We start from the raw sequence: 25,446 nt of genomic DNA on the forward strand, positions 1-25,446 counted from the left end.
TCGGCATGCCCATCGCGGGTGGCACATTACATCGCTGCAATGCGCTGCCCTGCAGTGTTTGAGGAAAATGCCAGGAGAGGGAACATTATTACATAAAGGGCCCAGGATGGGGGATATTGTAACAGGAAGGAGCCAGGATAGGAGACATTATTACAAGATCGGGGGCATTATTACAGGATGGAGGACATTATCACAGGAAAGGGCCCAGGATGGGGGACTCTACAACAGGAAGGAGCAATGATGAGGAACATTATTACAGGATGGAGGACATTATTACAGGAAAGGGCCCAGGATAGGTGACATTATTACAAAATTTAAATATGTTTGAGGAAAGTGCCAAGAAAGAGAACATTATTACATAAAGGTCCCAGGATGGAGGACATTCTTACAGGAAGGGGCCCAGGATTGGGGCTATTGTAACAGGAAGGAGCCAGGATAGGGGACATTATTCCAAAATAGGATGCATTATTATAGGATGGGGGACATTACAACAGGAAGGAGCCATGGTGAGGACATTATTACAGGAAGGGGCCTAGGATGGGGGGCATTATTACAGGATGGAGGACATTCTTACAGGAAGGGGCCCAGGATTGGGGCTATTGTAACAGGAAGGAGCCAGGATAGGGGACATTATTACAAGTTGGGGGGGCATTATTACAGGATGGGGTGCATTATTACAGGATGGGGGACATTGCAACAGGAAGGAGCCATTGTGAGGACATTATTACAGGAAGGGGTCTAGGATGGGGGCTATTGTAACTGGAAGGAGGCAGGATAGGGGACATTATTACAAGTTGGGGGGCATTATTACAGCATGGGGGGCATTATTACATAAAGGTCCCAGGATGGAGGACATTATTGCAGGAAGGGGCCCAGAATGAGGGCTATTGTAACAGGAAGGAGCCAGGATAGGGGACATTATTACAAAATAGGATGCATTATTATAGGATGGGGGACATTACAACAGGAAGGAGCCATGGTGAGGACATTATTACAGGAAGGAGCCTAGGATGGGGGGCATTATTACAGGATGGAGGACATTCTTACAGGAAGGGGCCCAGGATTGGGGCTATTGTAACAGGAAGGAGCCAGGATAGGGGACATTATTACAAGTTGGGGGGGGCATTATTACAGGATGGGGTGCATTATTACAGGATGGGGGACATTACAACAGGAAGGAGCCTTTGTGAGGATATTATTACAGGAAGGGGCCTAGGATGGGGGCTATTGTAACAGGAATGAGGCAGGATAGGGGACATTATTACAAGATGGAGGCATTATTACAGGATGGAGGACATTACAGGAAGTGGCCAAAGATGGAGGACATTATTACAGGTAGGGGCCCAGGATGGGGGACATTACAACAGGAAGGAGCCATGATGAGGAACATTACAGGATGGAGTATATTATAACAGGAAGGGGCCCAGGATACGGCACATTATTACAAAATGGGGTGCATTATTACAGGATGGGGGACATTACAACAGGAAGGAGCCATTGTGAGGATATTATTACAGGTAGGGGCCCAGGATGGGGGACATTATTACAGCATAGGGTCCAGGATGGAGGACATTATTACAGGAGCCCATAGATCTGACCAACATGCTGGTGGGGTCCCCAGTACAAATTTTGCAGCGGGGCACATATGACTCTATTTATGACACTGGATTGTAGACTGTATAAATGCAGCAAATTTCAAATGGAAAGTTAGGTCTTGACTTTTGGCTTTGCTCTACTTCCTTCTGCATCATGGCATGCTTCCCTTCTTTGTCCTCCTGTTATGTCTCTTCCCATTTATTTTCTCCCGGGTTGGCGGTGCTGATTTATTTGTATTATAAAACCTTTTAGAATTCCCCTGATCCACAAATTTGCTTTCTAATTTTAACAGTTGGAATAAAGCAGCATGTTTTTTAGACCCTTCCACAGCTAAATAATAATGCATAGTACCTTACGGGTGCAGTGATATTTCTTACTGGTGTCCGGGTAAAGCGACAGCAGGAGGTTGCATGAGGGGCTGTCATGGATTTTTCTTTTACGCTTTTGATTGCTTATTGTACATAGTATAGCAACCAGTATTTTTAGCAGTGTGTTTTTCTGCTGTGGACCACTAGAGGGCGATCATGACATCATTGCATAACTAAAGGCTGCACAAAGCCGCGTCTCTTCCCATATTAGAGCGCAAAAAATGTGAAAGGAATTAATTTTCCTTTCATTTTTGTTCACAGACAGATCAGATTATGTCATCTTCCTGGAGCTGCTCCACCGCATGTATGGAAGGGCAGCCCTGCCTGTACAGTGCATGCATACAAACACATAAGTGGCGGAAAGCAGGAGAAATGTATGTGGAGTTTAGAGGAGCGGAAAATACAGTTCATTTCAAAGTCTCAATGCTGAAAACCCCCTGTAATTTCCTAGAAGAGTTTGGTTAGGTATAACATAATTTTGGAGATTATTCTTTTCAGTGCTGTGTTATGCAGTTGCATCGTTGCTTAGATTTAAAGAGAACCTGTCACCAACTCAAGTGTCCAGTTTTTGTTCTTATGTTATTCCCTATGCTCCCCTGAGTATGCATTTTTTTTATTTTTATAAATCCTCTTTACGGTACCAGAGATAAGGGTATTTTTATACTAACAGGATCCTCAGGGGCGTGTCTATAGGCTGCTCTGCATAATTACCCTTTGAGCCACTCCCCCTTTAAAATAAAAAGGCCCATATCTTTGGAACCGTATGGCGGATTTATAAAAAACAAACGGCAGAATACTCAGGGGATCAGCAGGAATAAAAGAAGACCACAAATTTACTTTTAACCTGGTGACAAGACCTCTTTAATATACTGTAATGTTTGATTGGTGGCACCCTGACAGCTCATATGCATCTACATTCATTATATAAAAATCAGGGCATTTAAGTACTCACTTTCCCCCAAAAAAGCACTCAAAATTCCTACTTTTGAGCATGATTTAGATGAGATCGGCCTCTGTTAAAGTCAGGATCTCAAGATTGTCCTGGTAAAGTCAGACATGTTGTCAAGTATGGCATCCACCCAGTTCGGTATAAAAGGAACAATACTCACCTATCCCCTGCCACGTCCTTTCCAACTCTTCTGGGATCTCCTTCTACTCTCTCTACTGTTGTACTTCCTGCTACCTTGTGACCACTGCAGCTAGTCGCTTTCTGCATCCATGACCAACAGATCGCTCCCGTGGCCCAGTGATTGACTGCAGTTGTGAGAAGTCTCTCTTGATGAAGCAGTAAAACGTCTGAAAGACTGGCAGGAACTGTGGAAAACTTTGGAATCTGAGAAGAGGGGGATTAGTCGAGTATCACTTTTCTGATTTTACACCATTTTAGTGACTTTTATTTATTTAAAATTTATGTGGTCGGATGTCCCCTTGACCAAGATTGACCAAGACACTAAGAGGATCTGGAAACGACCAGCCGACACTTGACACTTGGCGGTGGATTGTTTTTTAACTACTTTTTTAAGGTTGCAAATGGTGGTAGGATGGTAGGTTTATAGAGGTAAAACCTGCTGACTTGTTCCCTTAAAGAAAAATGTGAATCGGAAGGAAACCGTCATTTGAGGATTGGGCTTGATGGACATGTTCTTCCACTGTAACCAAATTCACTGGTGATAGTATCCATAGGTGACACCACCCTTTTCCTGTATTCCCGGTGACAACACTGGATCTCTACAGTAGTATGAAGATGGATGTGTCACCCACTCTTTGTAATGTTGGAAGATAAAGAGGTTGTCCCCTCTCAGACCCCGGGTCCATTGGCGAGTCTCAGCCGCAGCTTCCTGTGCCTGGCACTGGCTATGGCGCTGATGTCACTTGGACTGCCCCTTATAGAGCTGCCATGCCATTGGTCTACATGAGCTCACTGATTGATTAAGTAACTAACATCTACATTTTTGGCTTTTACTTAGGAAAATAGATTACAATTTTATAGGAACAGGATTCTTGCCATTTATAAAGTTGTCCATAATGGTTCTCGTAAGGAAATATACCCATCATGAACGAAGGCTGAGCTACTAAGATGACCACCACTGCAATTCAAAGATCAGTGGTGGTCACCATGATATCAGATAGCCAAAGATCAGTGGAGCCCAGGCAAGGGCAAATTTAGAAGAGGATGTGTAATTATGTGCAAAGTAAATATCCTGTTCTCCCTCCGGGTAAACAGGATAATGGGACTGAAGAAAAATGCCCAGAGGTCGATTTTAAAAGGAAAAACATTGTTTCCTATTGTATTACTAATTTCAGAATTCTTCACACTCCCTAATTGAGTTTTTCTCATTGTGTGCTAAGTAGAAATTCGCATATGTTTGTACCATTGTTTAAGGACTTTCCCATTGTTGGCTTCCTTAAGATCCATACACCTTTGCTAACTATCAACTGAAGACTTGTTTGGTCGATAGCTGTCTCTTCCGACTCCCCATAAACAGGCACACTTATCTTCATTAAGCATATGTTCTCAATGGGGAGAATGAAGTTATGAGACATCAGACATGTCTAACATCTCACTGAAGAGAACAAAAGGATAAGGCGTTGAAATTCAACATCTGTCCCCGTAAGCATAATTTCTCGTAATTTGGGAGGTCTTCTACTCTAGTGTGCACAGTTGGCTCCAAACTTTGTTCTTCTGCAGAACATTTAGACCACTGTGGTACTCTAAGGGACCAGTCCAGTCTGGTGGGTCTGATGAAGAGCAAATATTTCATTTCTGGCAGGGTATCGGAATACATGTTAATTAATTTTTCTTACCAAAAGGAAATATTCGGTGGATCATAGTACCATATCCAGAACAAATTCTTAAACTCATCGTAGAATCACTTTAGCATTCTGAGCTTTATAGAGTCCATTCCTGGGGAACCAACTTATTCATCTGTCTACTTCAAAGAGGTAAAGTTTCTCCTTGTGGAGAGCACCAAATAGGCATATAGAGACTTATAGGCCAAGCAATGCTCCCCTTGAAAATTTAAAAGGTTGATATTGACTTTTAAAATTGCTAATTATATTAAGTAGCACTAGGGTTCCTATCCTATTCCTCTCTGTAGAGTCTGCTTACAAATTTAGATTTCCATGGGATCATTGCATTGCCTATAAGTCTCCCTATGCAGACTTGGTGCTCTCCATAAGAAGAAATCTTACCTCTTAGACCCCGTCAAAGTCCTTTCACCCAGCAAAACCAAAACTTCTGCTTTGCACTGATGAGTGGCAAACACCCTGAAGCACACTGTAACGGGTCTGGGAGGCGGAACCTCTGAGCTACTATACAAGGGGGCGGTCCTTGTAAGGGAGCGGGTGGCGACCAGGGTAGACGGGCAGGCAGTCACAGCAGGTGACTGGGACAGTCTCTGAATGAACGGGCAGGAGGTCACGGCAAGTGACCGGGGCAGTCTCTGGATGAACGGGCAGGAGGTCACGGCAAGTGACCGGGGCAGTCTCTGGATGAACGGGCAGGAGGTCACGGCAAGTGACCGGGGCAGTCTCTGGGTAAAGGATTGGTACGACCTGTGGCGGCAGATGATAGACGTGAGCTCCCAGGTGAGCAGGCGAGAGTCTCTGGATAATCGGGTGGTCACAGCATGTGACAGCGGAGCCTCCAGGAAGACCAACAGACAGGTAGCAGATGAGTGCTCCCAGGTGAGCGGGCAGAAGTCTCTGGACAGGCGGGTGGTCACAGCACGTGACGGCAGAGCCTCCTGGTAGGCTAGCAGACAGGCAGCAGATGAGCGCTCCCAGGTGAGGGGGCAAGCTGGTCCTTAGACAGACTGACAGGAGTTGGAAGGCAGACCGTCGGACCTCAGGCAAGCAGGCAGGTAGAAGATGTGCGCTCCCAGGTGAGCGGGCAGGCTGGTCATTAGACAGACTGACAGAAGTTGGAAGGCAGACCGTCGGACCTCAGGCTAGCAGGCAGGTAGCAGGATATCAGGCAGGAATTAGACAGCAGACTGGCAGGAATCTGGCAGGTATCTGGCAGGTAACTGGCAACGGGACCTGAGGGCTGAAGCAGAGTAGTGAACAGTGCTACAACATTGCTCGGGCACCTCCATTTTGGAGGAGGTGCCTTTTATATGGGAGGTCCTCCGGCAATTGGCCGGGGACTCCTTAGGACGGCGCGCGCGGTCCCTTTAAGAGAGGGGGAGCGCGCGCGCGCCCTAAGCACACTGCCGGGGAAGGAGCGCGTGCCGGAAGCAGCGGGGAGAGAAGCGCTGGAGGACGCCGCGCCAGGAGCGGGGAGGTGAGAGGGACGGCGTCTCTGCCTAGAACGGGGCAGAGACGCCGATGCTACACACACGTATACAACATCTTATGGTTTGACTTCTTATCCTAAGTCATGTGGCAAGACCCTTTTAAAGGGTCTATATTGACTTTTAGGACAGGTGGCACTAGAGTTCCTGTCCTTTTCCTTTCCTAAGATGTGATTGGAAAATTTTCTAAGCACGAAAAAAAATAGTTTTTGCATTGTCAGGGTTTTTTTTATGCCAATGATTCAACCCAGTTCACAAAATATATGTGTCACGCCAGGTGTGAATGCAATACAGGGTGGGGGGGGGAGTAAAGGGAGCCCAGACACTAGGAAAAGGGGAAGTGGTGTCCTCCTAAACTGGACTAGCGTCACCCTGTCTTCCCCTACCATCCCTATACAGCCTCTGCAGCTGTCGCCGATTATGTGCCTTGCCCTACTATCCCTGGCGTAAGGCTACAACAGGGGGTGGATGGAGATGAGCCCTAGTCAACCTCCACTACCACTCTAAATACAAAACGGGAAGGCAACACAGGGGAATTACTACTTGGCTTTAGAAGAAACTCCAAAAGGGCACACGGCCTCAAGACTCCAAAGAGGACGCTACTTCAGCCAAGCTCCAAGAAGGAATGAGTATAACCGGCGACGCCCACCTAGAGAGACCAGGTATATATACACCCAGGCCAGAGGGAGGTAGTCGCTGGGTCCTAAAGACAACCTCCTATCTAGGAAGCGGTCTGCAATGCCAAACGTGGAGATCTCCTACAGGCCACTGCAGGGCAACTTTGTCACCTCCGACACACCCGTGACGATATGTTCATTACTAGAGATGAGCAGATCATTTTGCACAACCCTGGTTCATGGTCCACGTCAGAAGTATCTGATCATGGACAGGAGCTGCACAAATTTCCTGAGCTTCCAGGTTTCCTGACATGGCATTTGATTCACCAGCCTGGTGCAAAATCATTTGCGAGCATACGTGACTTCTTGCCAGCTCGGCTCATTATCAGCCAAATCTGGGATCCCCTGGAGCAAGGAAATTTGTGCAGCCCCTGCAAAGGCCAGAGACTACAGACCTGGACCATGGACTGGGGACACACAGATTGATCTTTTGAACTCTACTCATTACCTCTATTATGTTCCCAAATTCGACTTTAGTTCTTCAATGTTCTTGGGTCCAGCTAGACCCTTGTTTGGTTGTCCAAACTAACCAATTGTGGTGGGATTGGCTAACCATTAATGTGTATGGAGCTGTTCTGACTATCCAACCATGGATTAGGCCATTGAGTTTCAATATGGCCAATCCATTGGTTCTTAAGAACGTAAATATACTTTCGGAGGTGTAAGGCCGTGCCTTACTCCACTCTCCCTTTTTCAGAACTCTTGCATGTCCAGCTCAAGTTTAATTGATGGGTTTGGGTGGCAGTTATGTAAAATGTATGACCTTAAGGGAATTTTTATTTTTTTTTCATAAAACAATAGACGCAATATTAAGGACAGTTGGGTAGCGCATTCTCGAAATTATTGAGCACGTACAGATCTCCAGGTATAAAATTCATCTCCATCCTGTTCGTGGAAACTTCTCTACTGTTTCTAAGAATTGTTTTTTTTATGTGGGTTTATTGAGGAGGAAACATCCCTTTTGATTGTGATTTTTTTTTGGTGATTTTTGTTTATTTGATACCAAATTGACATAAAAGGTGCTAAAGTTTTTATTCGGCTACAAGAAGTTCTGAAGACTCCCGTAAAGATAGAAGAATTCTGTAAAATAATACGTCTACAATAATGCAGAACAATGTGGCTTTATTCAAGTTAAAGAGGTTGACTGAGATCAGAATAACATTAGTTTTTATTCTTCCAAAAACAGCTCCACACCTGGTCACAGTTCATGTGTGGTATTGCACCTCGGTCACCTTTGCTAAGTAGTAGAGTTGTTGCGAATCAATTCTGGCATTATAGAGTTGGTGCAATGGACCTGGTTCCTTGGCCATGTCAGTAAACTTTGGGTGTTGGCCTGGAGCTCGGAGAACCGTCTCTTACCAGGCAATATCTACAGCTCTTTTTTTATTAATTGGCCTGGCATTACGCACTTGTTACGTTGCACCAGGCCAGCTAATTAAAAGTAAAGCCACAGATGCCAGGAGGTAGAAGGTGGTTCACAGGGCTCTAGTCCAGCTACCACAAATTACTGATGTGACCGATAGACCGACTCTACAATACCAGACACAACTCATGGATGGGTGTGGCACTGACTTTGGAAGAAAGTAATCATGTTTTTCTAATCCTGGAACCCTTTTCAGAAAAATCACATGACCTTGGATATTTGACTAGTATTGAACTTGGTAGCCTCTTCCTTCCGGACATCTGTTGAGTTCCCAATTGACACCATTGATGTCGTTTTCTCACTTGGAAATGGAAATTCCTTATAGATTGAGATAAATCTTCCCAAGACCATTTTCTGCTCACATCGTCAATTTGACCTTAACTGAAGACCTGAATAATCTGAGATCAACTTGATTGCAATGGATGTGTTACCGGACAACCCTAAAAGGATGTAGTTGTTTGGCATTGTATCCCTCACAACCATTTTGGCTCAACTGATTCAACTGTTCTGCTCAAACCTAGACAATGGGGAAGGAAAAAATCAACTTAGGCAGAGAACCTCTTCAAATTGTATCCAGCAGTCATAAGATTCTATCAAGGTCAGACAAGGATACTAGGAAGTGACATTTCTAAGGATCACCATCATCCTCTTCCTCCCACCCTCTCAGCCAGGAGAGCAGCTGTAGACAGCTGATCCAGATGGGAAATGTTTGAAGTCATCTGAAAATATAATCTCAATCAAATCTCCATGTATTCGTCGGCAAGAAAGTTCCGACAAGCTCTCGGAGACATTTCACAACAAAAGTCGCATCCTTCTCACATTCCCCTATGTCCTTATCTTCGGAACAGCAAGATGAGGATGAAGTTGGGCGTTGAAGATGTGCCAAGCTCACTTCTCATAGACACTTAAACCTTAAATAATATCTGCCTTAGATAATTCTAAAAGCAGGGGTATAAACAACTGCATAGATAATTAACTGGTTAATTGTATTGCATTTTTCACAGTCCCTATAGCACCAGCATGACCACGCTCTTGCAATGTCACCCATGAGGCATCAGCCTGGAGCAGGCTAGTTCCATCCTCTACTGCACATTTGGTCCATCCTCTAATGCAGATTAGGTCCATCCTGCAAAGGTTAGGCCGATCCTCTAGCGCAGGATAGGTCCATCCTCTAGCTCATGTTTGATCCATGCTCTAGTGCAGGTTAGGCCCATCTTGTAGCGCAGTAGGTCCATCCTCTAATGCACAATTGGTCCATTCTCTAGCCCACATTAGGTGCATCCTCTAGAGTATGTTTGGTCCATCCTCTATCTCGTGTTTGGTTTCATGCTCTAGCGTATGTTAGGGCCATCCTCTAGCAGAGGTTAGGCCCATCCTCTAGCGCGGCATAGGTCCATCCTCTAGCTCATGTTTGGTCCATCCTTTAGTTCAGGTCAAGCCCATCCTCTAGCACATGTTAGGTGCATCCTCTAACACAGTGCTGGTTAAGTCCATCCTCTAGTGCTGGTTAGGTCCATGCTCTAGTGCTGGTTAGGTCCATCCTCTAGTGCTGGTTAGGTCCATCCCCTAGCGCTGGTTAGGTCCATCCTCTAGCGCTGGTTAGGTCCATCCTCTAGCGCTGGTTAGGTCCATCCTCTAGCGCTGGTTAGGTCCATCCTCTAGCATGTGTTAGGTCCATCCTCTAGTGTAGGGCAGGCCCATCCTCTAGCACATGTTAGTTTCATCCTCTAACACACGTTTGGTCCATCTTCTAGCGCATATTTTGTTCAACATCTAGCTCGCTTTTGTTCCATCCTCTAGTGCAGGTTAGCTCCATATTCTAGCACACAATTGGTCGATCCTCTAGAGCATGTTAGGTACATCCTTCTTTCCCATACGCTGTATACATCTACGTAGGGCTCTGATTTTTTTTTAATCAGCTGTTAAAAAAAATTATCAGGGAACAATCAGAAGGTCATGTCAGTTTTTTTAGGATGGAGCAAGTGGAAAATATTGGGCCATTTTGTCTAAGAAAAGTGGAGAACACTGGATACTGAGATGATCATGCCAACCACCATTGTTGACATTGGATTCGTCTACCTACCCAAACATCCTTCATTTCTTCCAAAGCCTATTGACCAATCAATGTTTTTGGAGTAATTTTCAGGTTTTCTGTCTGTATTTTAATAATACCATCTAAAGCAGGGGTCTCAAACTCTGCTGAGTATATGGGCCGCACATAGAAAAAATGTGAATTTGAAAGGCCGCATTCTTTTAGGATGACATTTTTGTGATACGATATGTTACGGATCCGGGTGGTGGAACCTCTGTGCTGCGGTGCAAGGAGGGACCAGAGGGGCGTAACTAGGTATCAACTCGGACTGACCAAGGTGGCATGGTGGTTCAATCGACTCCATGAACCAGGGAAGGACCGAGCAGAGGGACCAGGTGCTACTCTGGGCCAGTCCTTGTATGAGAGCAGGTGACTCCCACGGGTCAGAAGGCAGGGACTGACCGGTACAACAGATGAGCACAGCAGGCAGGCAGACGGGTGATCCGGGTAGACGGACTGGCAGACACCACGGGTAACTGGCAGGAGCCTCCAGGTAGGCTGGCTGGTAGGCACGGCAGGTAACTGGTACGTTCTCCGGGTAGGCAGGCAAGCCTGGCCCATAGACAGACTGGCGCGTTTGGACTGTAGGCAGACCATCAGGCTGGAGAGTGTACTTGGCTGGCGAAGACAAGTAGTCAGGCTGGCGGACTCGACTGGTAGTCAGGCTAGCAGCGGGACCTGAAGGCTAAAGCAGAGTTTAGAACACAGAGCTACAACCTTGCACGGGCACCTCCATTTTGGAGGAGGTGCCTTTCATATGAGAAGTCCTCCGTACGCGCGCCCTAAGCACAGTGCCTGGGAAGCTGCGCGCGCCAGCAGCCGCAGGAGAGCCGGAAGACGCCGGGCCAGGAGCGCGGCGGTAAGGGGGACGGCGTCTCTGCCTGTCAGGGGGCAGAGACGCCGATGCTACACCATAGTGTTTTTTCTATACACCTTTTGTTCATTATCTGAACATTTTTGACTGGTTTTATATTTTATTCTTTTAAATGGCATTCATTGTATGGGCTATGGTATAATTTTATAGCTTGGGTCATTGTGGGTTCAGCAATAAAAAACATGCACTTTTTTTGTTTACTTTAGTTTATGAAACAGCATTTTTAGTGTCCAAATTTTCATACCTTATTTTGATTGTTTTTTTTTTACATTTTTACAATTTTAATTGCCTTTTTGTGTCCCGTAATAGGCCACATACAGTATTTCTTTCTTAGAATTAGCACCATATAGTAATCTTGACCAACATATTATAGTAATGTCCTCATCTTGTAGTAGTTTCCCCATCTTGTAGTAATGTCCCCATCTTGTAGTAGTTTCCCCATCTTGTTGTAATGTCCCCATCTTGTAGTAGTACCCCGCATCTTGGTTCTCATATTGTATTAATATCCCTATCTTTTAGTAATGTCCCATCCTGGTCCCCATCCTGTAGTAATGTGCCATCCTGGCCCCTATCTTGTAGTAGTGTGCCATCCTGGTCCCTACCTTGTAGTAGTGTGCCATCCTGGTCCCTACCTTGTAGTAATGTGCCCGTCCTAGTCCCCAGCTTGTAATGTCCCATCCTGTTCCCTATATTGTAGCAATGTGCCCATCCTGGTCCCCAGCTTGTAATGTCCCATCCTGGTCCCTATATTGTAGTAATGCGCCCATTCTGGTCCCTATATTGTTGTAATGTCCCATCCTATAGTAATGTGCCCATCCTGGTCCCCATCCTGTAGTAATGTCCCATCCTGGTCCCTATATTGTAGTAATGTCCCATCCTGGTCCCTATATTGTAGTAATGTCCCATCCTGGTCCCCATCCTGTAGTAATGTCCCATTCCTGGACCCTATCTTGTAGTAATGGCCCATGCTGGTCCCCATCCTGTAGTAATGTCCCATCCTCGTCCCCATCCTATAGTAATGTCCCATCCTGGTCCCCATCCTGTAGTAATGTCCCATTCCTGGTCCCCATCCTGTAGTAATGTCCCATTCCTGGTCTCCATCCTGTAGTAATGTCCCATTCCTGGTCCCTATATTGTAGTAATGTGCCCATCCTGGTCCCCATCCTGTGGTAATGTGCCCATTCTGGTCCCTATATTGTAGTAATGTCCCATCCTGGTCCCTGTGTGGTAGTAATGTCCCATCCTGGTCCCAATATTGTAGCAATATCCCATCCTGGTCCCCATCTTGTAGTAATTTTCCCAATTCTGCCGCGGTTCACATTAAAAAAAAAAAAAATCCTTCTCACCTGACCTCCACTCTCTCGGCGAACAGCTTCCTGTTTTGTTCTCCACCACAGGCTGGGCGGCGCCTGGCAGTGACATCACACGCTGCCCGCGCCGGCCTGCCGACGTCAGCTGCCGGCCTCTGATTGGCCAGTGGCTGGTATTGGTATTGCGGCACAGAGAGCTGGTGTCTGTGCCGTGATACATTTCAATTGAATGTGCATCCTTGGACTGAAATCAAATCACGAACGTCATTGGCCCCTAGGACTGCGTGTTTGAGACCCCTGATCTAACGCAATAGTGTGAGATGTGTAGGACGAAACACACAGGAAACAAACCTGAATGCTAGAAGGACGTGAAATCTAATCTTGTGGCCTCCGGCTTATGACGAACCAATGAGCATTTGTCATGCCCAATAACAGGCCCATGTGAGGACCATCTTGGTTCAGTCACCTTTCCAACCAGATTTGAAAAAGTTTCCTACCTGTCTGTGATTTGAGAACTTTCTATGGTAGCAGTCTACGGTGGTTTCTCTCCATTTTAGTGTCTATCCGTTGTTTTTAGAGGAGGGATGTAGCTCTATAGAGTTTTTTTACTCTTGAAAACCAAGTTTGTAGAAGTACTGGATCTTAAGAGTTCTCCACTTTGGACAACTGCTACTTCTTAGATGGTTCCAATACCAAGTAAAGCCCTCGATGGGACCAATGACCAACCAATTAGCTGTAATCTGTGGGGAAGTCTGGCAGTAGGTGTTCATTATCCCTGCAGCGCCATTACAGGGAAAATGGGTTGTCTATGTAATAGAGGACCAGACGGGTCCTCCAGAGCGAGTGACGCTCTTTGTAGCTGCTCAACACCCTAACCAAGATATGAGGATCCTGAACAGAGGAACATTTCAAAATGAGAGTATATGAAATGGGGTTTAGAAACTGGACAACCCCTTTTTTATAGTTTTCTTAGTGTTTCTGTCTAGTGGACCACCTCTTATCATACAAAGAATGCAACATGGATGTAGATTTCATGTATCTGAGACTTCACTTTGCTGTAGACCGGCTTTCTGTAGCTGTGCCCATTTCTTTGTTTGTGTACATAGTTGGCATGGAATATTTAGCATGTTATGCTACGTGTATTAGGAAATAAAAGCTGGGTGTAGTCATTACATGTGGATACTAATATGTGCAATGTGGAGTTACAACACGTCCCACTACCAGAAGAAATTCAAACTCTCACTTTGAAATTTATTATATCTCTCTGTTGTGGAGACTGGAGACAGAATAAAAGCTTTGGTGGTCAATAATGCATTCATGTAATACAGATAACATATAAAGGTATACATACTGATAAAGTTAAAGGGATTGTCCACTTTTGTTCACCCGCTGTTGAGAATCCCAGTAATCAGCTGTAAACTATAAGGGAACCTGGCAGCAAGTGTTAAATAGCCTTTGAACTTTCAAATATCTTGATCTCATTTGATAGATAATGTGACAAATAGACACTCTGCAAATCACTTTATTTACAAATTGTGTTGTCTAACCCCAGAAAAATAACTCCAAAGTGACAGCCACTAGGTGACTCCCATCTCTGAAACTTTCTGCCCCCTGCCTGCTGTTAAGTGTAAACCTTTTCTAGCAGTAGAGTTCCCTTAAAGGAAGTGGGGGCGGGTCTCGGCCTATCAACAGGAAGTGAGGGCGGGACTCTGTCTGTCAACAGGAAGTGAGAGCGGGTCATTCTCTCAACAGAAAGTGAGGGTGGGTCTATGCCCCTCTACAGGAAGTGGGGTCAAGTCTTTGTCTCTTTAGGAAGTGAGCGCGGGTCTATATCATTCAACAGGAAATGAAGTCGGGTCTATATCTCCCAACCGGAAGTTACAGCGGGTCTTTGCCCCTCTTCAGGAAGTGGGGCAAAGTGAGTCTTTGTCACTCTATAGGAAGTGAGGGTGGGTCTATGTCTCTCAACAGGAAGTGGGGGTGGGTCTTTCAACAGAAAGTGAGGAGCGGTCTATGCCCCTCTACAGGAAGTGGGATCAAGTCTTTGTCTTTCTATAGTAAGTCAGGGTGTGTCTACATTTCTCAACGGGAAGTGAGGGCAGGTCTTTGCCCCTCTACAGTGGGGTCAAGTCTTTGTCTCTCTATAGGAAGTGAGGTTGGGTCTATAGCTTTCAGCAGGGGGGGCGTGTCCAGCCACTGAAGGAGACAGTCGCATCCTGAGGAGCTACTGTGCATCCTTACAAATCTCCCTCAGGCTATGTGCCCACGATGCAGAAATGAAGCAGAAAATTTCTGCAGCATTTCTGCATCTCCCTGGCAGAAAAAACGCATGCAGATTGTACATGCGTTTTTCCTGCAGAATAAATGCGGATCCACATGCGTTTCCGCATGCAGATTGACAAGCGCTTTCCAGGCGATAGCATCACTTGGAAAGTGCTTGACAACTAGGTCAAATAAAGCTATACTCACCCCCGATGTCCCGGCGTGGCTGCAGCGCTCGTTCCTGTCTGGTTCCCGGCTGCCGGCATATCGCGAGACAGAGCGGTGAAGGGCCTGCGGTCACATGACTGTGACGTCACCGCAGGTCCTCAAGCGATGCCGGCATTCAGAGAGAAGCCGCCGGACAGGTGAATATAAACTTTATTTGTTATTTTATTCTTTTTTTACAGGTACAGTGGTACCCAGGTCTGGATGAGAGTCTCCTTTCCTCCAGAACTGGGTACCATCTGCACATAGAGACGCATAGAAGCCGCTTGTACAAATGTACAGTCGCGGTTTCTATGCGTTTCAATGCAAGTCAATGGCGGCCATTCCGCTGCGCTTCTGCAAAATTAAATGACATGCTGCGGATTTTTGTACGCTGCATAAACGCTGCGGAAAAATCCGCAGCATGTGCATAGAACATGCGGAATCCCCTTGGGGACCATGGGGTGCGGATTACCTAGCGTTTCACAAGCGTTTTCGCTGCGGAAATTCCACAGCATAAACGCTTGAAAAACGCTATGTGGGCACACAGCCTCAATCCCCTTGTTTATATCTTTCAGCAGGAAGTGAAGGCAGGTCTATATCTCCCAACAGCAAGTTAGGGCAGGTCTTTCCCCCTCTACAGGAAGTGGGATCAAGTATTTGTCTCTCTATAGGAAGTGAGGGTGGGTCTATATCTTTCAGCAGGAAGTAAAGGTGGGTCTATATTAACCAACAGGAAGTTAGGGCAGGTCTTTGCTCCTCTTCAGGAAGTGGGGGCGAGTCTATGTCACACTATAGGAAGTGAGGGCAGGTCTTTGTCTCTCAACAGGAAGTGGGGGCTGGTCTTTGCCTTTCTACAGGTAGTTGGGGTGGGTCTTTGCCTCTCTATAGGAAGTTTTTGTCTCCCTACTACTGATCTCTTATCTGTCAAACTGCATAAAGACATAACAGAGAGGGAAGCTTTCAGTCCAAGCAATTCATTTGACAATGGCAGAAGCAATGCTTGCTGTGAAGTGAGGGTAAGGAAGTTCTAGCTCCTATTGTGCTAGCAGAATGCTGATGAAGAGGAACCACCCAATGATAAAGACTGGGTGCTCTCTGGATGGCAAGTTGCAGAGCAGGAGACTAGGGGCAGTTTCTGGACTGTCTGGTATGTGAATGCATTTTTTATCCTATGGGGGATGAAAGCCAAATATTTTGTGTAAAAGACCAGGTAGATTGTAACCTCCTAACACTATATGACGTATATATCTGTCATGAGCACATGTTACTCTTTGCTCCATAATGGATATATCCGTCATGCTGATTGCACAGTTCAGCTTATGTACCGTTGCAATCAGCTGCAGGAGCTTGACTGATATACACATCCGAACTCCTTCTGTAATTGATAGGATCAGTGTTTTCACCAATCCCAGCAGTTTAAGCCTACATAAGCCACTGCCAATAGTGACAGCATCACATTTGAGTTTGACAGAGGGAGAGTGCTCCCTCTGTCAGCACACCTGCACTCCTTCTTGATCTCGTGTTTCAATTTATTTATATTTATTTATTTTTCACTTATATAGCACAATTAATTTCTGCAGCACTTTACAGACATCATCATCACTGTCCCCATTGGGGCTCACAATCTAGATTTCCTATGACTTTGGAGTGTGGAAGGAAAACCTGAATACTTGGAGGAATCCCATGCAAACACATGTAGAAAATACAAACTCCTTGCAGATGTTGTCCTTGGTGGGATTTGAACCCAGGACCTAGTGCTGCAAGGCTATAGTGCTAACCACTGAGCCACCATGCTGCCCATGGATTGATTTGGCAATTCTAGGCCTGACAATAGCCTCCAGGTCTGCCATACACTACAGTCTATCAGATCCCACCTCCGACTGGGTCTAATAGGCTACCTGGCAGTCTTATAGTGAAAGGACATGGTACTGCACTGCACTATATCAGTAGTGTAGTGTATCACCAATGCAATCATATGATCGCATGTTGAAATCCCCTTGGAGGACAAATAAATATTGCAAAAAAACAAACCATGTTTTTTAAGTGTTTAAAAAAAAAAAAAAAAAAGGAAAACCCCCACCTCCCCAAATCACAGTGCGCCGGATAAAAAAAATAGTTTCATTTAGAAAAAATACAGGTTTCTTAAAATCAAACACTATATCATTATTTTTCCCAACTGGTGATTACTGTAAAAAAAAAAAGTACATTTTGACAAAACAATGCCAGAATTGCTATCTTTGCTCATCCCAAATATGCTCTTACTGGGGTCTAAGAGGTAATGTTTCTACTTGTAGAGAGTGACATTCTGGTGTATGGAGACTTATAGGCCATGCAATGCATCCCTGACCTCTGGGAAAGTTAATATGGACATTGCCTCTTCAGAGAGGAAAAGGACTTGAGCTGTAGTGCCGCCTATTGGAAGTAGGTAATTTGCATAGTTATAGGCCATGCATTGCTCCTCTGGGAAATTAAGTCTACTTATCTCCACTTTCCACAAGGAGAAACGTTGTCCCATAGACTGCAGTCAGAGGCCTCACATATAGCCAAATCAAATCTCATGCTTTGCACTGAGGAGGGGCAACACCCCGAAACACGTTTCTGCAAATTGAGATTCTAGTTTGGCTTCTATCCTAAGTCATGCGGCAAGGCTTATTTAAGGGTTGATATTGACTTTTATGATTGCTAGTTCCCTTAGGTGGCACTAGAGTTCAAGTCTTCTTCTTCTCCTCTGAAGAGGCTATTTGCATATTTACTTTTCCAAAGGTCTATAAGTCTCCTTACCTTGGCATGTCAAGCATGTCACTCTCCACAAGGAAAAATGTTACCCCGTAGACCCCAAACAAAAGAATTAAAACTTTCAATTTTTAACCATGGTTTTTAGGTTGTTTTTGAAAAGTTTTTTTATTACTTTGAGTTTCCATTTTCTCTTTCTTTGACTATTTGAAAAGTGACTTTTGAAGCTCCGTCCATCCTTTAAATAGAACATTACCAACTCTAAAACTTCCTTCCACATTTTGCCACAACGGGTACTGTTAATATATCTTCTTCTTCTTCTTAGAAATACTGCCACAAAACCGATATAAACCTTGACTTGATGATAAAGCTGTAAAGTTTCCCTAGCGACAGTCTCTATTTGTGTTCACTTGCCTTATTTAAAGGGTCTAGGTAACCATCCTATATAACTGAATATGGTTATGACCAGAAGAGTCCCTCATGTCCTAGAATAATAAACCAAAAACCTTTATGAAATGAAAGTTTCTGTTTGAACAATATAAAAAAAATTAAAAAAAATGGCTGTTTTGGGTGGTTGGTTGTTTTTGAAAATCAACATGTAATGAATGGAAAAATAAAAAATCTATTTTTAAATTCTAAAAAAAAACAAGTCAACCCCCCCAAATAATATATTACATGAGACTCAATTGGCAGTCATAATATTTTTAAACATTAATAGTTTAAAAATATATTGACCCATGGGTACGAGAAGGTTCCAGCTCACTTCCATTGCTCATGGGTAGTGTGAAACATTCCAGGCCATACTTACCAACATTTCGATTGCCACATTCGGGGCATATAAGCCCTTCCTACTTGAACAGGGGGAACATTTCCAACATCTACTTTTGGCCAAGGTTTTACTTTTTCCTGAAATCTAGACTGAGCCTTGAAGACATACCACCATTGAGGCACGAGTGTGAAGATCTACTCAACAAGGAGTGTGGTGGTCAACACTAGCACTAGAAGGGTCCTTGGTGGCAATTTTTTCTGAATATAGATCTCTTAGTTGAACGGTTTCTTAAGCCCCCGACAGCAGTCTCTACCGACTTTCCCATACACATGGAATGCGTGACTCCTTTGTTTTCTATGAGACAGCCGCATCCAGACTCCTTCGTTGGCAGCTTATCTCCCAGGAAGCAAAAGGATTGGTCATTGGAAATCCTTCATGCTGAATCCTTCTCTCCTCCAACATCATGTGTCGGGGGGGATAGTTGGAGGCCGAGAAAGTAGTGTGAGACCCATCAGGGTCAACAGAAAATCAGCTCACTCATGGATAAATGCATCCCTATTGCATGGACGATCTTGTCGTTTTTGAAGGTTCCACCATGAAGAAAACATGTAAATCCAGCAAAGGGTCTAATAAAATATTCTCCTTTATTTAAAGTCCATTAAAATACACAAATATTAATAACCGCAGACGCGTTTCTGACTGATGTCCTTATTCATTGCATACATGTTACTAACTGGGATCCCAAGTTTATATATAGCATGCATTCTGGGGAAATCACATGTACCACACCAATTGTGCAATTGCGTAGGTTATCTAACCCCTATCTAGACAAACTTGTTTAAATGGCCATGCGATCAAAAAAAAATAAATTCTGAGATATGCCTTCTCGTTCTGATTTTTAGCGGTCCTGTAGTGCAGACCCACATATTGTAGGTCCGCTCCAATGGGTGCTAATTTTTCACCATTGCTAGCTAACCTGTATATGTCCAGATGGTAATAAGTATATGTCCAGATGGTAAGAATTGTTTCTGTATTCAAACCATGAGTTCTCCTCCCATATGAGGTGGTATGGTCGTTGCATAGACGACCTCCTCCTGATATGGGATGGTTCCATGGAGGAAGCTTTTAATATTCGTTTGTTTGCATCTGAGATATTCCTTCTCGTTCTGATTTTTAGTGGTCCTGTAATGCAGCCCACATATTGTAGGTTGCAGCTTGTACATGAAATAAGGTATACTACGAACGCAGTATTGCAGTTGATACATGTTTTAATATTATGTTCTTTGTTTGTAGCGGCTGAAATAAATTTATTAGGTTTTGTCACATAATTGCAACATGTGCATTTATTATGACGCATTTATAGAACCCTGTGCTGCGTAACCATGTAGGATTGTTAAGCAGCGTGCCCACTATGCGTTTTTCAAGCGTTTTTGCCGCGGAGTTTCCGCAGCAAAAACGCTTGGTAATAAGTGCCCCATTGTCCCCAATGATAATCCACATGTGCTATGCACATGCTGCGCAAATTTCCGCTGCGAATTAACATTGCGGAAAAATCCGCAGCATGTCCATTAATTTTGCGTACACGCAGCGTATTTGCCGCCATTGACTTGCATTGAATCGCATAATATCCATATGAACATATGTGCACATGCGGATATTAAGCGATTCAATGTGCAGATGGTACCCGGGTCTGGAGAAGAGGAGACTCTCCTCCAGACCCGGGTACCATAGTAACTGTTAAAAAAAAAAAAAAAAAGTAAAATAAAAAATATACATTATACTCACCTTCTGATGGCCCCCGGTCTCCTGGCTGCCCGGCGGCAGCAGTCGCGTGACCTATCACATGACTAAATGACGTCATGGAAGGTCCTTTTACACCACCGTGAGCCGTACAAGAGACCGGACGCACTGGAGAGAAGACCGGGGGCCATCAGAAGGTGAGTATAATGGTTTTTTTTTATTATTTTTTACCATTTTTATTCTTTTTTTAACTATTAACTTGGCCACACTATATAAATCTGTGCCGGTTGCATGGATTTATATTGTGTGACCAAGTTGTCAAGCACTTTTTTAAGTGATGCTAAAATCGCCTGGAAAGCGCTTGATAATCCGCAAGCAAAGACGCTTGACAAACGCTTCTACCTGGAGGGAAAAACGCATGTACAATCCGCCAGCGTTTTTCCTGCCAGGGAGATTCAGAAAAAATCAACAGCATTTCTGCATTGTGGGCACATAGCCTTAGTTTTCTGTGAAGAAAACATTGTAGGAGAAAGTAAATTTCCTAGTGTGGGGGCTCTTTTAGATATGAAATTAACTGGTGCTTTTAGAATAGTATTTCATTTTTTTATGTTTCTTTTAATGATTTTTTTTTTTAATCTCTGCAAATTCCAGACTATAATTAGTACCAAAATTAATTCCTTCCAAATTATTGCAATCCATTTTATCCTGTAACATATTATCCCTATTTATATTCCCCACTATATTTTTGCTCTCTGCAATATCCAATTGGGATAATGTCTTTGTTTTAGTTTATTGCACACATGTCCCTATTCCTGTTTCCATTGTAGTGGGTCTGTTGTATTCCTTTTGATCCTAATTTAGTTCTCCTACTGGTTTATTTTTAACTACATGTACAGGATGACAGGACGTCGCTAATAATGTAATACTTGTGTCTATATTTTTGTTATAAGGCTGTATTTGAATACCTTTGGCACTATGGCCAATCAATGTAATGTCTAAAAAATTAATAACCTTGTCATGCATATTATGCGTAAATTTCAAGTTCATATCGTTAGAATTAATATATGACACAAAATGAACTGCTTCCTCCATGGAACCATCCCATATCAGGAGGAGGTCGTCTATGCAACGACCATACCACCTGATATGGGAGGAAAACTCATGGTTTGAATACAGAAACAATTCTTCCCATATGGACATATACAGGTTAGCTAGCGATGGTGAAAAATTTACACCCCTCGGAGCGGACCTACAATATGTGGTCTGCACTACAGGACCGCTAAAAATCAGAAGGCATATCTCAGATTTTTTTTATTTTTATTTGCATGCATGGGCATTTAAACAAGTTTGTCTAGATAGGGGTTAAATAACCTTCCCAGTTGCACAATGGGTGTGGTATGTGATTTCCCCAGAATGCATGCTATATTTAAACTTGGGATCCCAGTTAGTAACATGTATGCCATGAATAATGACATCAGTCAGAAATGCGTCTGCAGTTATTAATATTTGTGCATTTTATTGGACTTTAAATAAAGAAGAATATTTTATTGGACCCTTTGCTGGATTTACATGTTTTCTTGATAGTTGGAGGCCCCCCCCCATACAAATATACAAATTAGACCATCGACCAATCTTGCCGATATTGGAGTGTTCAGCCAACTTGAGTTTGAGGGCCTTTACTTTTACAGGTTTAATAGATTTTTAAGAACTTTTAGTGTAATTGGTACTTTTTTTTATTATTTGCCTTTTTGTACTTTTACTGAAAATGTTCATTATATATTCTATTCCAGATCTTTGAAGCTTATCCAGACTGGAAATGGGGTTATCTCCAATCGATGGTAAGTTACTGGAGTGTTTCCATTGTTTTGTTTTTTTATTATTCTAGTGGGGTTATCAGACTGTAATTTTCAAACCTTTTAATAAGAAGTAACAGCTGACAAAAATTTCTTCTTCAACTACCCATCTCTATTGTAAAGGAAGCCCCTAGCTGGGTTCCAAGGAGACCAAGAATTCGGAATGACCATTTTTGGAAAGCATTATTGGTCAGCTGCCTGAGGTCATTTATTTGTGCATTTCCTTACCCTCGTACAATTTTTACATCACTCCAATCATGTAAATTACACTCTTATCTTAAGGGGGTTTTCAACAAATCTATGATCACCGGGAGCCGTACTCATCTGGAAGGGGCATCATGAGTTCTATGTTTTAATCTCCACTCATCACTCTCTTTCCAAGACTCTTGGGACAATTCTCCATCCCCTTCTTTGATATCTACAACAACCATTACTTGGGCCCTTTATCCAAGGGCCCAATAACAGCTGCAAGTCTGTCCCTATATGAATGGCATAGTGTGGGTTGCTAGTGGCCAGGACCATTCTAGTTTTGAGCCCATGCACACAGTCATAATGTCCCCTGAGTGCCCCCATAAAAAATGATAGCTTGTGAATGACCCTTCAAAAAGTGACACTGCCAGTCGGTCACCTATGTACCATGCCCCACAAAAAAAAAAGTTAAAGTCCACTGCCCACAAAGTGGGCAGGCATTGCGTTGTGTCGGGACACTGATATAGGCTGCAAACCTACTGCAGCCTACAGAGCAGAGAGTGGTATGCCAGGCAGCCCATGGCTCCATGTGCTGCCATAAGATCCAACTGTATCAGCATAATGTTGGCACAGTTCAAAGTGGCAAAAACAATCAAAATGGCCTTCACTGCTAAATTTTACACAATTAAAAATTTTCTACCCAGGCCAAATGCCCCTGTGGCCCCCTGTAGAATGGGTTTCCAGCACTCGGGGCAAGGCAAGTATTTTGCCCACACCCTCTAACTTGTGGACTCTTAGCACTCCCTGAGCCCCTTACACCAGCTCAATATTGAACCCCTTATTCCCCAAGCACATGTATTGTAATTTGAGGAAAAGACTTAAATAATTATAGTTTGTGCTTTGACTTCTTAGATTTCATCTGCTTTTGTCTAACATTTTCAAGATAAAAAGTTATACATTTATTTTTTTAATGTTTTTTTTTTTTTAGGTAACAATTGTATTACTCTAACCTGAAGTCTAACCGTAAGACTAACCCTAGCTGTAAACCTAATCGTAACCCAATCCCTAGCCCCAAGTCTAACCCTGGCCCCCGAGTCTAACCCTGGCCCCCGAGTCTAACCCTGGCCCCCGGGTCTAACCCTGGCCCCCGGGTCTAACCCTGGCTCCCGAGTCTAACCCTAGCTCCCGAGTCTAACCCGAAATCAATCCCTAGCACTAACCCTAGTTAGAATTAGATAAAGTCTATAGAAAGTAATTCTAGATAATAATAGATAATGAATGAAGACCGTATTGAATCATGTGCACTGCACAATGTAATTTTATTGCACCCCAATAAACAGTGGTGATGGGGGCAATCGTACCCCTTCCCACCCTCGATGCTATCTTACTGTCCTCTTCTTCCCTTGCTACACCACTTCTGTAAATGTGAGGATCCCATGCTCATGGAGGGTTAAATAACATTTCTTTCTACTTTTACAGTTTTGTATACATAAAAGCAGCTGTACAGAGAAGGATCTGCATCTACGGGAGAAAACATGGAAGTTGTTCCTTGCACCCCTCCCCATTTTGTTTAGCGTTAACTGCTATTATTGTGCATCAATCTCTAAACTCCTATTGTCTTACAGGGGAAATGACTTGAAAATTAAGCATGTTTGCTTTTTTTATGACTTCCTGCATGAATCATTTTGAAACTTGTGCCAAATGGTTTCCACTAATGACTATAAATAGAGCCGTGAATCTATGGAGTCATTGCTCGAATCTCAGCAGGATTGTGCTTCTCATAGGAAAATTATTTAACAGAGGGTATGAAACTCTGCAGCATTACAGTCATTATCCTGTCCACCATGTTTTACTGTGCCACTTTTTTTTTTCTCTTTTGCGGGGCAATTACATTGTCGTTTTATGCAGCTTTAATCAATTATTTGATATAAAGAAAAAGTTGCTTATGCAAATTCTGGGAAAAAGCTGAGACGCACTAGATATCGAGCCTTGAGAATAGAAGGTAAGAACTAGCCGTAACTGTTCCAAGGAATCCCATCCAGCAGTCATGGGCGACGCTGATCAGTGGTGTTTCAGATTGTGCTGTGACTTCCTGCTGGGAGAGAGGGAGAGAGATCTGCTTTATTTGTAGTCTAGATATTAAAAATGTTTACATTTAATAGTAAAATAATGCTTCTGTAATAATACAAGAAGGTGTCTAGAGTATTACTGTCCTTTATATAATAAAGCTAGTGACGCGCCCCCTGGGCCATGTTGTTAGGGATACCCGGAGCCGGATCAGATGGGGGTTGTAGTCTCCGAGTGGCTGTGACCCGGTCCGTGCCCAGGGTGTCAAACTCAGTGTGCGGCAGTCCTTGCAGATGTTCTTAGTGTCGACTACGCCACCCGTTGATTTGCGGTCAAAGGGCCGCCGCTGCAGGATGGTCCGCTGAGGCTGGTGGTGTGTGTGCAGCTGTGGTAGTATAACCCCCAACGGGAGGGGTATAGCCTCAGGGGGTCAGACGTGGAGGATGGTGGTTGTGAAGGTGCAGCAAGGAGACTCAGAGGCATGAAATGCAGTTTCAGGGTTTTTACTCACTGGTGTTGCTCGGGTCACTCTGTACAGCAGTGACCACCCAAGCCGTGCTGCGTCCACCAGGTGCGGGACTCGGTCAACTCCCGGGCAATTCTGGAGCGTGGTCCTGAGCTCCCTTCTGACTCTCCCCTCCTCTGGCCGTTCCCACCAGGGATCCACTTATGTCCGGCTCCCTCGGGTCTCTTGTTGGTCAAGCCTCCTCTGGGCTCCCTGACCCTATGCTCGGTGTGCCTTTCTAGTGGATTTGGTGAGGGTCGTGGCAGATCCTGCCCACAACCTCCGGTTCCTGGCTAAGGTGTGCTTTGGCCTCCGCCAGCTTGGGATCCGGTACCCTCTTGCCGACCCTTCACCCTTTGTCCTTATTCTGGGATCTTGGGGTCCCCTCTCGTACTGCGCCTCTGGGTCCCTCTTCCTTCTTCTCTCCTGGAGTTACTGCTGACTCACAGACTGACTGACTGACTGACTGACCCTGTCCTAAGATGG

The 25,446-nt window shown here is 44.2% G+C and overlaps 1 long non-coding RNA gene across 1 annotated transcript in view; it reads left to right on the forward strand.

Moving 5' to 3' along the window:
• The window catches only part of LOC141164562 (uncharacterized), a 173,221-nt gene extending 149,097 nt beyond the window's left edge, over window positions 1-24,124 (forward strand). Inside the window, exons 2-3 of the long non-coding RNA XR_012250928.1 lie at window positions 22,137-22,184; window positions 23,868-24,124. This is a non-coding gene — a long non-coding RNA (uncharacterized lncRNA). The remainder of the gene's footprint in view (window positions 1-22,136; window positions 22,185-23,867) is intronic.
• The last annotated feature ends 1,322 nt before the right edge of the window (window positions 24,125-25,446 follow it).

This window comes from Phyllobates terribilis, unplaced genomic scaffold (genome assembly GCF_046119375.1).
Source record: "Phyllobates terribilis strain yellow unplaced genomic scaffold, ASM4611937v1 Scaffold_10__3_contigs__length_209671492, whole genome shotgun sequence".
In the NCBI taxonomy this organism is placed as follows: Eukaryota; Metazoa; Chordata; class Amphibia; order Anura; family Dendrobatidae; genus Phyllobates; species Phyllobates terribilis.